Below are 16,865 nucleotides of genomic sequence, written 5' to 3' on the forward strand. Positions count from 1 at the left end.
TACCAGATGGTCGCTAAGATTCTTCTGGTTTAAACCTATAAGCGTGTATTCCCGGCACATTCGCTTGCACAGGCCCCACCCTGAGGTCTGGAGCTTTGCGTACTTTATTTGCCCACTAGTCCCAGAAAGGAGCTGCTAGAGCCCACTATATGAGGAAGCTTCATGATACATAAAATTGATCAGCAAAGATCTTTCTCCTAGAAACTGACAGAGCACTCAGAATCACACATAATCTTCCTGCTGGTGAGGGGAATTGAGACTATCTAGTCCAATTCCCTCACTGTAAAAAAATGAAACAGACCCAGAGAAACAAGGCTCATCAAATCCAGATTTCCTCATTCCCCGTCCTGAGGCTTCCTACTCTCCCATATGGCAATCCAGGAGCTCCCGGGTAGTGAAAAAGTGTGCATATCCGAGTCCCAGCCTTGGAAATAGCAGGAGACATCTGCACACGACAAAGCAGCCTCATTCAGCTTCCACTCCAAGACTTCCCACATCCCGGATGCTCTAATTCAGATACACAAAGAACAAAATCCCTGGCAAAAGGGTCGTGTTCCCTTCCAAATGGACACAGTTAGGCCTGTTCAGTGGCTTCCAGGGCTGAAACATTCCTATTTCTTGCCAGAACTCCAGCTAGGGGCACCTGCTGTGTAGTAACTTTGAGAAAGGTTGCTCATGGCCTTGAAACGTAAAACTCATTAAATATCATCTGCAAGATTGCTCACTGCATGCAAATCAATTTTTGCTGCCCTACATCAACTCAGAAAGCATCAGCCTTTTGTCTTTCATTTTACCTGATAATTTCATTGAGAGATCAGTGGCCCAGGTTACTTTTTAAACCTCTGCTGAAATTCAGTTGTTGAAAATGGCATTTAAGTCCTCTTCAACGTGGTGGCGTGAGAACAGCACTCTTACAAGAAAAACCGACCCCATCCAAGGTGTTTGACACAGGAGATGGGACCCAGTCAAAAGCAGGGCCCGGGTGCAGACCATGGAGGCAACCACACTTAAGTCACTCTTTCTCTGCCTCAAATAAGTGGTCAGGAAGATGGCGCTCAAAAAGTGGAGGGGTCTGGGGCGCCTGGGTGGCTCAGTGGGTTAAAGCCTCTGCCTTAGGCTCAGGTCATGATCCCAAGGTCCTGGGATGGAGCCCCGCATGGGGCTTTCTGCTCAGCAGGGAGCCTGCTTCATCCCTCTTTCTCTCTCTCTGCCTGCCTCTCTGCCTACTTGTGGTCTCTGTCTGTCAAATAAATAAATAAAATCTTAAAAAAAAAAACAGTGGAGGTGTCTAAGACTGGCCATCCCAGCTTTGAAGAGGATCCTCAATCCCACCCCCTTCAGGAACGTAAGGTCCTGTAAAAATAAGTCATATCATAATTTTTACTGGAAATAATATTAGCTAACATGTGGGTACTTACTATGTGCAAGTTGCTACGTTAAGCATGTAACATGCACTTTCTCCATCATTCTTCACATAGCCCTATCAAGTATGCACAGTTGTTAACCCCAGTTTAAAGAGGTCAAAATTGAGGCTTCGAAGTTCGGCACCTTGTCAAACTAGGAAGTGGCAGAGCCAGAATGAAAGTCCCGGTCTAATTCCAGAGCCCGTCATGCCTCATGCTTTGCAAGGGACTATCAAAACCCTTCTGAGATCCTCCCAGATCCCCATGAAACTGTTGAGAAGATGAGGTCTCTGACAGAGGGTTCTTTTTTTAAAAGGTAGGGCAGAATTGCAACATTAGCATGGGAAAAGGGCATTAATTCTTTAAAACTTCCAACACTGAGAAACATTAGACAACTCAGCTGATATCAGACCCAGGAAGTTATCAGAGAAAAATTAATCTCCAGCAATTTCCACACCCTAAAAGGTAAAGAGGAAAATACTGCAGTGTAGAGGAAAAGCTAAAAAACTGAACATGGGAAGAAAGTTTAGTTTAACTGATCTTCAAAACAACAACAAAAAACTGAGCTCTCTCCTCTTTCTCACTATCATGGCGTGTGTGGTTGACTGTTCCTCACTGAGTCTTCTCACGACTTTCAGGACCCAGCGATTCCTGGCCAAGAAACAAAAGCAGAATCTCCCCATCCCCCAGTGGATTTGGATGAAAACTGGTGACAAAATCAGGTACAGACCCAGGAGGAGACACTGGAGAAGAATCATGTCGGGTCTACAAGGAATCACAACAACATGGCAGGTGTAGGCACGCCCTATCAAGTTCATGTCAAATTCGTGTGAGATGGCACATGTGGTCATGCTCTACCAACATCACTTGCTCAGTCTGTAAATATCACTACCACTTGAGCAACTGGACATGTTCTACTTGAGAAATGATGTTTCTGTTTCTGTGCTTCCATACTACTAGTCTGGTTCAGTAATATGAGGAGATCTTTGGTGGGAAACAAATGATAAATTTTTTAAAAATCTTAAAGCTTTTATTTTTTAATTTATTATATAAATATAGTGCAATGGTTGCCGGTAAGAGTAAGTCGCTTAATATTTTTTGCAGACCAATTCTTACTTTTTGTAGTGTTGTTTTCAAGGGAAACCAAAATTACATGCATATACAAGGATGTTTGGAAAGAAAACACTGACAAAATAAAGACACTGCAATAAACTGGTAGCACCCACTTAAATTTCAAGGTGTGTTGCATCTTAATGACACACCGTGAAGGAGATGAAGGTGTAACAATTAAATCCCGCTAATCAGAGGACATGAATATTTCAGCGTGTGCTAAATACTGATGTGATCCCTGAGGCAGAGACTCCCACAGATAATTATATGAACAGGAGGAAAAGAGTTCCCTGATAAGGCCTGCATTGTTCATAAATTTTTATATTAATCCAATTTAGCAGGTATCGAATTCCCTGTTCTAGGGAAACCAAGTACCTTTAATGGTGAAACAGTCAGTAAACTCTGCAGATCAGCAGAGGACAAGGTACGTTTACAGCAATAGTTGGGATTGCTTTGGAAGGATACTGCTTTCCACTGGATGAAAGAGTGCTTTTTCGTGGGGAAACAACGGAAGATTTAGGACTGTTTGTGTGGATACATACACAGATACTTATACACATATGCATGTATTAACACACACATACACACATGTGAAATTTGTAAGTACCCCAGATGCAAGGCATGTGCTTTCAGACTTTATTCATTAGAGCACAGGAGACAGCTAAGATGCTGACCACTGAAATATTCAAGATGGTCATATTTATTTATTTTTAAAGATTTTATTTATTTGACAGATGGAGATCACAGGTAGGTGGAGAGGCAGGTGGTGGGGGAGGGGGTGGTGTGGGGAAGCAGGCTCCCCGTTGAGCAGAGAGCCTGACTCGGGGCTCCATCCTAGGACCCTGGGATCATGATCTGAGGTGAAGGAAGGCAGAGGCTTAACCCACTGAGCCATCCAGGTGCCCCATGATGGTCATTTTTAAATGCCTCCTCAACTATTAAAATCATTTTAAAATATGAATTACATTTAAAGATAATCCCTTTCAAGGGTTTGATGTCATAAACAAGTTCTCATTTCAGTGAAGGCACAAGCAGAAGGCACGGACTTCTCCCTCCTCACCACGGGCTACTGACTGACGGACCATTTTATACTCCCTAGTACATCTAATCCTAAGCAACAGGAAAGAGCGGGAGACACACATTTCAAATGGGCTCCAATATTCTCTCCCATCAGGGGTCCTGCTGATTGTTCAGAAAACAGTGCATTCAGCGAAAGAGAAAAGGTCTGAATCTCCTCTCCTTTCCAAATCACCTAACCCAGCCCATACTAGCCCCAACCAGGATTACCTTGTTCCTTGAAAAGGAAGAAAATGGGAGAGAGAAAAAAATGGCCAAAATATTGTTTCATAATGAAAGGCATAGGCTTAACACAAAACAAAAACAAACCAAACCCCAGACTTGAGTACACCAGGTTCAGCCTTGGGTAAACTGTTAAAATGTTCCAAACCTCAGTTTATTCACCCTGTAAAATGGGAACCATATCCAACCATACAGAGCTGTAAAGATTAAATGAACACACTACAGGTAAATCACTTGAGCACAGTGCCGCCTGGCAGAACATGAGCCACAATGACCCTCATCACCTTAATTATCGTGATCATCATGTCATGTGTTGAGCTGGCTAAAAAGCGTGAAGATAAAATTGAGCCTTTGCAAACAATGATGGTAACTATTGTGTCTTCCTGTTTTCCCAAACCCTGATTAAGCAGTCAGAATGACTCATCACACTGAGGCCTAGAGCACATTAATCACAGAAATGTATCCTCAGTCTCTGAGCTTGTGCCACAGAATCCACGGCTCCCATGCCGTGGCTGCCCCTGCAGGAGAGCATGTAAACACACGAGTCCTCAACAGCCCAGCAACTGGACTAGCCTCGCGCCCACCCTCGTTTGTGTTCCCTGCCCACCCCCGACACCCTGACTCCTCGTATCACAAGGTAAGAGATGATCAAGAACCCAGCGGGACATATACAGTGACCCCAAAATTAACTTTCATGAAAATAGATCTGAATGTTAAGAAGACACAAGGCACTGTGGACAGGGATGTGCACAAGATCTGTTCATGATGGTAGAAAAAAAAAATTAGTTGAATGAATTGCACGATATGCATAATAATATACTATGTTGTCAATAAAATAAAGAAATGTATATAACAATTAACCTGGCAATCACGATTTCATTCTCTCAGGTCACTCAGATTGCTTCCCACCATCCCCAACAGCCCCCTGGAACAATTTTTCCCTCTCCCTTACCCCACACCCACCTTTTACTCCTCTTTATTTCTTGTAACACTTGTTACTACCGGACAATGTAACATATAGGTTTTTTGCTGACCCATTTCCCCCATGAGACTATGAATTCCCAGAAGGCAGATGAGTCAAGATTCCGGGGATACAGCCAACGCACAAGAGGAACGGAGCGGAGCCTGCCCTGTGATGGTCCAGACGGTATTTATTACATGGATAAATTGAGAAAACTTAAAAATTTGGATCAAAGAATTTATATTATCTTTAACCCCACCACCTAGAGATTATACCACTCACAAGTATCTGTGAGACATTTTTCTACGTGTAAATATACTTAAAAGGGCTTATGCAAAAGAGTATGTTTACTGTAGTACTCTCTTCTATACTTCTGCCTCTCTGGGTAATTCACTATATCGTAAACAACCCCTCCCCATCAACAAATCTCTAGACCGATCCTCTATCCCTCAGTGCTCTCTCCAGCATGTCAATGTTCCTTTTGATAAGTACTACCTAAGACCAAGCCCAGCACTCCCGATGAAATCTGGCCAGCACACTTCCTATAAGCCAGAGACCATGCCAATGGCCTTATATGGGTTGCACTGAATTCTCACCGACAAGATGGGAGCTATTATTACTTCATTATGCAGATAACAATCAGGGGCACAGTTTTCCTAGTACTTGAAACCCCAAACTCCCAGGCTGACCTATCCCGTTTACCATTATAGCACGTCACCGGCTATGCGTATTGGCGTCGCAGGTCCTCAGATCCCACGATCCAGCACGGGCCAAGGGAAAGAACCGGAGGAGTCAAGATTGCAGAGTTCGATGGTGCCCAGCACCAGAGGGTTTCTAGCTCTGCTGCACAAACTGGAAAAGCCACTGGCACCAGAAGGGAGTTTCGGTGAGCTCCCCTGTACTCACCCAGCGCTGGAAGGGAGGAACCACAGCGCAGGTGAAGGGCAGGGCCAGACGAACCCAGACGACCCCCGTGCATATAAGTGAGCCCTTCACCTCCCGAGGCAGGGGTGCCCCCCACCCCATCTGCCAGAGCTCGCCTGGCAGGGGCTCGGTGAGTGTTGCACAATCCCTTGCCAAATCACAAAGATGTCAGAATTGCAGCTGAATGCTAGGACACAAGCAAGTAAGTGAGCCACAGACTAGAATCAAACACTGTGGTTTGAGTCGAGCTTGACAGCATTCCTGTTCCTTTCCTGTAAGGAGCCCTTGTCCTTCAAAGGCACCCTGCCCTCCTGCTTTGCCTCTAGAAACCACAACACAATGGGAATTCCAACAGGTCCATCACAGTTTAGCATGAATCAACAAAGTTTCCCTTTCCCCCTCCCCCCCTGCTCTAACCTACAAGGAACACTTTTCACCACTGACACCTGGAAGATTTTCTCTCCTATGGGTTTACTCCCCTTTCCTGGCCCCTCTGTTCCCCGACTCACGCTGAAACGAATAAAGTACAGCGGGGATGGTGGCAGACCCCGCCGGCCACAGGCAGGGGAGCTCAGGGCAACGTGAGCTCTCCTGAAGCACTGCTCATCTCTGCCCTTCTGCTGTCCTGGGGCTTCTCTAACCACGTGGGAGCCAAGCAGCAGAAAGGATAAAGAGGAGGCCATACCAGAGGGCTGATGAAAGAAATGTTCTTCTGGGCATTGTGAGTTGTCTCTGACTTTTTCAAAAGGAAGGAGCCTCCAGGGAAGAAGGCACGGCTCGCAACATACCCAAGCATGTTTCTGGACTTAGCTGAATGATATGGACAGAGACCAACTATCTGGTTGCCTAGGAGGTGGGGAGGTTTTATTTTACCACAGGGCCTCCCAGAAGTAAGCTGTTCCTTCATCACGTGTTTTGGATAGGGCACTGCTTTCATCCCATCACATAGGTTCACTTGCAAACTGAATTCCTCCTATGCGTACAGGGGACAAAGTGCCTGGTTTTCCCAAACCCAAGAAGCCTGCCTGATCATTAGGTCAAACACGCCATACCCAAACAGGAGGATTCCTGACCTTTGACTTTCTGACTTTCCTGCATGGTCTACCCCCTCCCCAATACCCTTTGCCCTCCTACCTCCTTGTAGACAGGTACTAGAATGCCGACAAAAATTCCCTAAAGTCCCCTTTTTTTGTTTCTTGGGAGCAGAAAGGCACTGAGCAGAAAAAGTATTAAAGATTCCTAGGCTGTTTAAGAATGAAACATTTTCGGGGCGCCTGGGTGGCTCAGTGGGTTAAGCCGCTGCCTTCGGCTCAGGTCATGATCTCAGGGTCCTGGGATCGAGTCCCGCATCGGGCTCTCTGCTCAGCAGGGAGCCTGCTTCCTCCTCTCTCTCTCTCTGCCTGCCTCTCTGCCTACTTGTGATCTCTCTCTGTCAAATAAATAAATAAAATCTTTAAAAAAAAAAAAAAAGAATGAAACATTTTCAGCCTAGACAAAAATGTCCAAGGAAAGCCTACATCTAGCAGCGACTAGCAATACTGCAGTTTCAACATTACGAAATCCAGAATTTACTCCAACTATTAAAGCTGAGCTTCACGGCTAAAGAAATGGACGCTGCCCATCATCACCGGGCGTAGGACTCAACACGGGAAGGGAGGGGAGAAGGTGAGCAAGATTTTGCCTGATATTTAGACGCAATTTCCTTAGAGGCTGGAATGCCTTGCTCTGTGCAGCCCCAATTCTGGAATGCTAATTCTAAAACTGTGCTGGGGTTATCGTCCTTCAGATGCAAACACTGTCCCGAGACGGATCAACAGGACGACACATCAAAAGACCCTGCGAGATCATCTTCCCATCCATCTCGATCCCGGGCATCATTTTATAAAAGAAATTCTGAGCTTAGTTCTGGGCTCCCCGGAAACGATCACCAATGTGAAATGGGCTTATTTAGCTCCGAGGCAAGAAGGATGAAGGCAAATGGGCACGAGCTGACAGGCCTCGGAGGCGTTCTCCCACGGAGAGTCCCCAGCATATACAGCCCGACATGAGGAGTTTACGTTTTGGCACAGGGACCCGGGTTTGCTCCCAAGGTCTCCCGTGAATGGAAGCTTCTTGGCAGGTGCCCCAGTGGCTGTGGAATTCCGCTCCGGGAAACCCTTTCGAGACAGGGGGCGAGCCTCCTCTCTCAGGGCTCGTGGGGGTGCAGCACAGCCTGGGGGGATCAGTCTACAGCCTCTGGAAATTCATTCCAGTCTGACGCTTCTCTCATTTTACGCCAGCAGATGAGCTGGGGGCCAAACAAAGTGAGTCAACACACAGAGTGATCATGGAGCACACTTCTCTTCATGTGCCAAAGGAACACGGAGGTGATTTCCAGGGACGCACAGGCCCCTCGAAGTACGCTTTCTGGGGCTTGCTGGGTTTCAAAAACAAAAACAAAAACACAAAAACCAAACAGCGATAGCGAGTGCATCTACAGGAGCGGGGAATCTGCGGGCTTCAGTTGCCTGCTACACTTTGGCCTAAGAACTAGGGCACTGACACACCCACAAGGGCCAGAGCTAGCCACAAAATGACTGCATTGGAACTGGGTATATATTTATTTAATTTTTTTTAAAGAGTGCAGTCATTTTTTTTTTTTTAAAGATTTTATTTATTTGACAGTGAGACAAGGAACACAAGCAGGGAGAATGGCAGAGGGAGAAGCAGGTTCCGCATTAAGCAAGGACCCCGATGCGGGGCTTGATCCCAGGACCCCAGGATCATGACCTGAGCGGAAGGCAGATGCTTCATGACTGAGCCACCCAGGCACCCCGGAACCAGGTATTTAAAACGATTGATACATCAAGGAAGAGCTCCCCCTCTCCCACAATAACAGGGTGTAAAAGGTACAGAGAACTCTCCCCGCCAATCACAATGAAAGAGATCTAACCTCCCTTTCTAGCTTTAAAGCAATTTCTCCTGGGGCAGACACGCCTAACGTATGGCATCGGTTTGCCCTTTCAATTCACATCTCAAAAGAAACTAAAATTATTCAGAAATTGCCTCCTGTCTCGGCATTCTTTTTCAAAATTACAAAGTTAACCTGCCTCATTCCAGATTTTACATTCTTTTGAGCAACAGATTCATGCTCACAAAAAAAAAGTGGGAACATCTCAAATCATTTCCTGTGGACTCACAGAGCTGGAACTCTCCAGCTTGTAGAGCAACAAGGTTAAGGTGACTTTCCTCTAGTCATTTCACATGCCCAGTGTGCATTAAGCCTCGGACAAGTCCCGGCAAGCCAATCTGGAGCTTATACGGGGTGTAGTAGACGCTCACTTCAACACGGGAGCTGGGAGCCTTAAGGAATTGATAACTTGAAATATGGACTGTTACAGTTTCACTGAATATGTGTTCTTTTTTTCCTAATAAATTCCAGATGGTAAGAGTATCTTCATATACATTCAGACCAGTGCTTTACATGATCTGTTCTTTGAAACCTTCTGAAAAAACATGCATTTCTTTCTCCCACTGCATTTTTGGGACAAAAACAGTTATTCATGTATGTTTTAAGGAAAAAAAAACTTTTAAAAAAAGATCAGCCATGCCCCATACGTTAAGTGATTTCCCCAGAAATACCTTAATAGAGTACACAGAAGGATAAAGCTATGCTAGGAAAGATGCTAATATAAAGCAGACCTCGCCTACGGTGAGTTTAAATTCCAGAATATACCATATGCACAGAACTCTTGCGGTTTCTGGAATTCCAAATCTCCAAGTTTGAATAGGGTGCAGGCCACAGCAACCCAAGCTTCTCTTCTGTGTCTGTGGTTTTTTATGAAGCCCTCTTAGTGGATGGGGAATAGGGAAGAGGACAAAGGACTAGAGCGAGAGAGGTGAGAGCAACACAGGCACCAAAGACTTGGCAATGCTAATTCTACGTACTGCATTTTATCCTTTTAAGTCTACAAAGCAAAGACTCCTTGGGGCGCCTGGGTGGCTCAGTGGTTAAAGCCTCTGCCTTCGGCTTGGGTCATGATCCCAGGGTCCTGGGATCGAGCCCCACGTCGGGCTCTCTGCTCCGCGGGGAGCCTGCTTCCTCCTCTCTCTCTGCCTGCCTCTCTGCCTACTTGTGATCTCTGTCAAATAAATAAATAAAATATTTTTTAAAAATAAATAAATAAATAAATAAAAGACTCCTGGAGTTTGGGTTAGACTAGTAACAATAACTTAGGCAGGCTTCAGCCCCCAGAATACCCATCAGCTCTCCTGTAAGCAGCTAATAGAAGTTGGCCAAGAAAAGAGACAAGGCGAGGCCCCTTGTGCCTCCCCCTCCCCAGTCCCCGGCCCCAGAGCATCCCGAGTCCTCCCCCTAAGGAAATTCTGGAATTGTCCCACCATCCCAGATGCCTGAAGGAGAAGGAGGATACTGATTTTGCATCGCTTTTGTGGTTCTGTAGACAAGAAGGGAAGAAGGAAAGGGGAAAAGAATTCAGTCCAAAGGACAAAGGGAAGGAAAACTAAAATGAACATGCTATATACATGAAGGCAGCCATTAGTTCTGAAGGAAGCCAGGAAATCCAGAAGGAGAAAGGAACAAGGGAAATAAGGAGAGAATCATGATGAGAATTAGCATTATAGGTTATAAAAAAAAAAAAAAAAATTGGGAGGGGAGGAAAAAAAAAAAAAAAAAAGAACCACAACCAAGCTCACAAATGCACAGAACAGACTGGTGGGTGCCAGAGTGAGGGGAGAGAGTGGGGCAGGAGATGGGTGAAATGGGAGGAGGGAGTCCAAAGGGACAAACGTCCGGTTATAAAATAAATGAAGTCCCGGGGACGTGACGCACGGCATGGTGACTGTCCTTAACAAAGCTGTAGTGCATATTTAAAAGTTGCTAAGAAAGGAGAGCCTAAAAGTTCTCATAACAAGAAAAAAACACTCCATAGTCATGTGTGATCACAGGTGTTAAATTAGACATGGTGCTGATCATTTTTCAATATACAAATATTGTATATTTTACACCTGAAGCTAACATAAATAAGGTTGTCTATCAATTATACCTCCATTTTTTTTTCCCCCCAAAAAGGTGCCATTTGAAAGACTTCCTGCAGGATCACTCCTGCAGCTAGATGTGTCGAAGCCTTCATCTCGCCTCATCTCCTCTAAGGCCGACCCCACCCCCTCCCAGAAGCACACGGTACTTAGGTAATTGGGTGGAATTGAGTTGTGGACTAAGAAACAGCTTGAGGTTGTTCTCAAAAAAGAATTCTCTCGGGACGCTCAGTTGGTTAAGTAGCTGCCTTCGGCTCAGGTCATGATCCCAGCGTCCTGGGATCGAGTCCCACATCGGGCTCCTTGCTCAGCAGGGAGCCTACTTCTGCCTCTGCCTGCCATTCTGTCTTCCTGTGCTCGCTCTCTCCCCCTCTCTCTGATAAATAAATAAAATCTTAAAAAAAAAAAAAAAAAAAGAATTCTCTCATTCAGACCTGGTCGAATGGCTCAGGTGCAGAGCCAAGGGGGTTCATGTTCAAGTTCAGATATTCCGTGCAGGTCACATTCTGGCCACGGGGAGACACAAGGGCGGGTTTCTTAAAATGCATTGACTTGCCCTCCTCCCCATGACAGATCACCTTTTGAACTGCTGTGGGATGACCTAGAAGAAAAATAGAAAGCTCTGCAGCCAGGCACTCCTGTGTGAGTGTAGGGAACAATCAGAGGGCTGTCTGGAAAACAAAATGCCTCATTTCTTTAATAGTAGCTATTCAGGCAGCAAGAGGCAATTCGGGGACTAGTCAGCAAAGCACACTGCTTGGGAGACAGGCATAAATGATACCATGCGATCCTCCCCAGCATTTATACATTGCCCAACTTCACTTTGGTTAAATAATGCACTTTGTTCTGGGGAGGACAAGTGCATACTACCTTGGCTATAGCTACCACGATAGAATGAGAAGGATCTATCCCACATCTCCACTAAAATGAGGAATTTTTTTAAATAAATTGCACACAAAAAAAATTTTTTTGAAAGCGCAGGATCATGGACAGGCTGGTCTTCATGGCAGGAAATAATTAATGTAGCATGCATATTAATTTTTTTCTTTCTTGCCTTCCAGCAACTACTTCTTTTAAAGAAGGACAAGTGGAGCCCCAGGCTGTACCTGGTCCTGTTATTTCTTTCATTTTTTTCCCCTCCTCCTTTCTGTCAACGTACTTTATTTCTACCCTAGGACAGAAACATCCTTCTCTTGTAGGATTGGGCAATGTGCAATTTTCCCACCTCTTGGGCAGGAAGCCACATTGCTGAAAATTTGATGAAACATAGCCACATGAATGATGGGAAGCTCACTGCTTTTTGTGTGTGCCTATAACTCAAGTACCTCAGGGCCCAACTTCTATCTACCCCCCACCCCTCCTGTTGCTTATCTGTGCTGTGGAAGCTAATATTCACCATATCCACATCCCACAGATACTGGGGAGAGAGGAAAATGTTTAGATAAAGGTTATAGGTCACAAGCACCATAAAAATGTTACAGGATATAGTTCAAGCGGAGTATTTACTGACTTTTATATTTAACTCCTCCTACTTGGTTCTTCAAAATTCATCTCTCACACACTTTACGTTGCCTTTGTCATAGAGTCTGCAAAGAAGTGACGTGGACAACAGCCTCTTTGCTAATGAAGTCAGAGGTTACAGTGTAAGCGAGCACCTCTGAGGTGTTCTGTTTCACCAAAGAGCATGAAGGAGAAGGGATCTTAAGGACGAGACTTGAAGTTTGAGGGTCAGGATCCACATATTGCCAAATTACGTGCCATATGGTTATGCTAATAGGAGTCTCCTGAAGTCAGGTCTCCTACAGCAAAGTAAAGGTGTCTGACCCCCACACTGGCAACTCTGAATTCTGAATGGACACTTCACTGAAGTATTGGGAATGACCGCCGCTAAAGCTGTGGCTTCAAACATGTCAGGTGCTCCTGCGGAGCATTTCTGCTCTGTCTGGGCATTTGGCCATGACCTCAATGAATCACAGAAAGTGAGTTCCTGCAAGTTCACTCAGATATCTGCTTTCACACAAAACATCCTATCACAACTTCATATATCCACCAAGAAGCTCCCGAGACAAATTCTGCAAGCTGTAACCACGGCATGGTCCAAGGTAATCTCCTATCGGACAGGAAGCCATTTTCTTAACTCTGGAGACTAAAGGAAGCACAGAAAGTAGAGTGGTTTCATCACTTGAGTACCAATTAGTTTGCATTCCTGCCCCCAAATGTATTAGGGTCCTGTCTCACAGTTAGCTAACAAGGGCAAAAATGCACAGACAAGCAGAAGGCAGAAACCCCCTTTACCCAGAAAATGTAATCAGTGGCTCTATATCCCCTATCATTTCATAGTGGTTTTTGGGCAGTCTCCAAGAAAAGCAGCAGCCATCGGGAAGGAATTCTCCAGAAATTGTGAGGTTTCAAGGCACAAAGCATTTCAGAGAGATCTGTTTGTCAACTGAGGAGCCATGGAACTTGGCGGTAACTGACACTGTTGTCGGAAGCCCCGCCTAAGGAAGGCCCTCCCTTCCCTACCTCCATGATCGATCTACCATCAGCTGAAATTTGGCCTGAGAAAATAAAAATGGAAAGCTACTCAAATGTGGCAGATGGACTTCAGGCACTGTGGGAACATTAGAAAGAAAAGAATTATTATTTACGGAAAGGATTCTATATGAAAACACACAGGATACTTTTCTCCAGTCAATGAGTGGAAGACAACAGAGACATGTACCATTGCGTTCATACCAAATGAACATAATTCAGTTCAAACAATCCAGGTGCCTGACTTAATACTGATGACCAAATTCCACTTACAAATGAAACAGGATTCAGAGCTCAATGGTGCAGTTTCTGCCTATATGACCACAAAACAACACAGGTAAACATCTCAAGTGTCACTATCATCTCTTTCAGATTATTTAATAGCCCAGGTAAGGTTTTGGAGGTGATTATAGCTTCTTCAGCAATTCATGTGGATACAGAATAGCCTTCATCTTCCGTTCATTCCATATGTGGTCACATACTTCCTGTAGGTTTAGAGCTCAGAAATCTTTACTTTCCATGTACAAAGCTTCCTAAGTAATCTTGTTGGCATAAAAAGGACCAGAGGTGGCAAATGTAAGAATCTGCTCTTTCTCTACACCTCCTAAACATTGACAGATCCCAGAGGAAACCTACAAGAAAGAAGACTTCACTCATGGACATCTGTTCTATCTTGATGTCATTACCTATGTGCTGGATATATCATAATTTAACCAACAACTGGTTACTGGATGTGTGAACAATTTCCCTGGTTGTATAATGCTGCAGTGAAGAACATTAGGCATATTCCTGTAAATAGAATTATTTGTCCAAAGCCTCTGAATGTGAAGTTGCTTCCCTCACAAAAGCTGAGGAAAAGCTACTGCAGTATATACTTCTGCCAGGTATATCTATTTTGCTTTACTTCCAGCAAATCTAGATAGACCATGTAAAAATTCCTTCTGCCAATATGGTTCCAAAATGATTTTTGTCTGTTTCCTTGATTATTTGAGGCTAGGTTTTTTTCCCCCTAAGTTTATTAGACATATGGCTTTACATTCCTAATTGCCTGTTCATGTTCTTTGCCCATTTTGGCAGGATGTTGACTTCTTAGAGTTTGAAGGGTATTATAGATACTCATCTTTCACCATATGTATTTGAAGTTATTCTTTCTTAGTTGACTGTTCTGTTCACCTTTTAACCTATATAGCATTTTTGGGCAGAACTGGTGCCTTCTGTAAGACTGAAATCATGGCAGGTCCAGAAATTGATGCCCAAACCCATTTGACTGGTATCAAAAAATATTTCAATTCTTATACTCTCACAGGTAGAATGAATTGTGTGTACTGGCCACATATGGAGGCACTGAAGTATCAGATCATACTTCAAGTTAAGGTCTAAAAAAATAACAGCTGTGAAAGCAACATAAATGGATTTTAACCTGTACCCCATCTGTTAAGTTCCCATGCCTGGAGAAGCTAATGTCAACTCATCATGTGATACTCAATTTGTACAATAAATTATGAACTTGAAAAAAAATTATATAGCATTTTTTGCATCTATGTTTTATATTATTAAGTTGTCTCCATAAATCTTCTTCACAGATTTTTTCCCCGTTTATTCAAAAATTTCTTCTCTACTCTAGTCAGAGTTACCTACATTTTCTTCATTTTTTAAAATATGGTCATTTTAAAAACCTTTATCCCATATGGAATTTTATTACATAAATTACCAATCCAAATTTGTTTTTACTTAACAATTGTCCTAGTACTACTAAATAATTAAACCCCTACGGTTCTTATTGCAGCCACTATGATACAACAAAATCCTCTTTATGCTATTTTAAATGACGGTATTTTAATGTTTAATGTTACATTAAAACATCCCGTTTGTTTTTCAAAAATATTTTAGCTATTTATTCTTTGGATAAAATCACCATGAAGATTTTTCTTTTTTTTTTTTTAAATCACATAGGGCTTGGATGAGAACATTAAACATTAAACTTTCACTCTCCCCATCTCCACCCCCAAAGTCAGTGAGTCATGTGCAAGCCTGCTAAAAACATGTAGTGGCTCTCCTTAATCCAGACACAAATTCCTCGAGGACAAACACATGCCTGTTTTTCCCTAAGAGTATTTTATTCCCAGCAGCTATTCCAGGGCAAGCACACATATAGTTAATGAATGAATGAAATCCAAGTGGCCCAGAATTTTTTTTTTTTTTTTTTTTTTGTCGTGAGTATCTTATTTGGTAAAGTCTCTCTAACCCGAAATGGCTAAAACAACACTCTAACTCTGAATGCCCTTGTAGCAAAGGTGTACAAGGGACTTTCAGGCCACTGCGCCAAACTCTGATCAATGGCATAATAAATCCAAAGATGGAAACCTCCATAAATTACTGCAATAGTGACACAAAGGGCAAAAGAAAGAAGAGGGTAACACTGGGATATACGAAGATGGACTAAAACCACAGAGTAGGAATTTATGCTTGAAAACTATAGAAACTTTACTAGAGTGGGGTCCCCTTTATATCATTGCCATGGAGGAGTAGAGTGGTCAGCAAACTGCTTTTAAAAAGTCCTGGTCGGGGGAGAGGGGAGTCCTTGGAGCCAATGCTAAGAAAGATTAAAGACATTTAAAGAATAAGGGCTCAGGACATGGGTGGGTAGAGAGAGAAGCAACCTGAGTCCAAAAGATGACCTGACTCAGGGCTCCTGACCCATTCTTTCTTCCCAATACCTTGGTGAAGGGACTCAACTAAGAAAAATCAACCAGCTGGTGGACGCTGGAAGGAATGATGTGAAGGATCACTTGCATTATTTAGGATATCTAGGAAGTATCTCTTTTGACTTCATTTACTAGTTTTAGGATCTATTTACAAAGATACTATAGCAATGTAATAATGACATTGAACTAAACAAGCAAAACAGAGACTGCTCATCTACAAGGGAGCGAATAAATAAACTGGCATATCCATATTTTGCAGCTTTGAGGAAGAATGAGATCTACTGGAGATGTTAGAAAACCATGATATATTGGTAAGTCTGAAAGGAGTTAAAGAAGGATGCAGACAGTCTGATCTTTTTCCATAAAGATGTTTTCCGTATTTGTATATATGAGCATAGATGGGTACTGAAGAATAAACAGTGAGTTGTTAACATGCATTAGTTAAGGAGGAAGATGGATATACATGGAGGCAAAGAGACAGAGTTGGCTTTTGCATGCAATGCTTCCATGGTATTTTGACTTGTTAAAATGGGCGAGTATAGCTTTTGTGCCTCGAAAGGGAAGGCTAATAAATTATTATTCTTGAAAATAAATAGACATATCAACAAATTTTGAAAAATGGATATTAACAATGCAAATGTAAAATTATCTCAGAATTATCAAATGTAGAACAAACAAAATAATGAACCCCATTAGAACATACTTGAGACAGCCAAGCTTTGATGACTCAAAGCTGGAAAGAGGTTCTACAATTAGTTTCCCTTTGATTTCAGGGACTCATTTATTCTGCTTATCTTAAGACAGAGCTAATAGACCAAATGATTTTGAAAAGTCCTAAATGGTTCTCAACATTTGGGTATATTCCAGGAAGACTGAGTTAATTTAGCTATTCAC

At 43.3% G+C, this 16,865-nt stretch overlaps 1 protein-coding gene and 1 pseudogene across 4 annotated transcripts in view; one reads left to right on the top strand and one right to left on the bottom strand.

The window, feature by feature from the left end:
* Positions 1-16,865, bottom strand: part of MCC (MCC regulator of WNT signaling pathway) — a 436,925-nt gene that overhangs the window by 120,830 nt on the left and 299,230 nt on the right. The window lies entirely within an intron of this gene.
* On the top strand, positions 14,497-14,674 carry LOC132028018 (ATP synthase membrane subunit K, mitochondrial-like; annotated as a pseudogene).

This window comes from Mustela nigripes, chromosome 12, assembly GCF_022355385.1.
Source record: "Mustela nigripes isolate SB6536 chromosome 12, MUSNIG.SB6536, whole genome shotgun sequence".
Lineage (NCBI taxonomy): Eukaryota > Metazoa > Chordata > Mammalia > Carnivora > Mustelidae > Mustela > Mustela nigripes.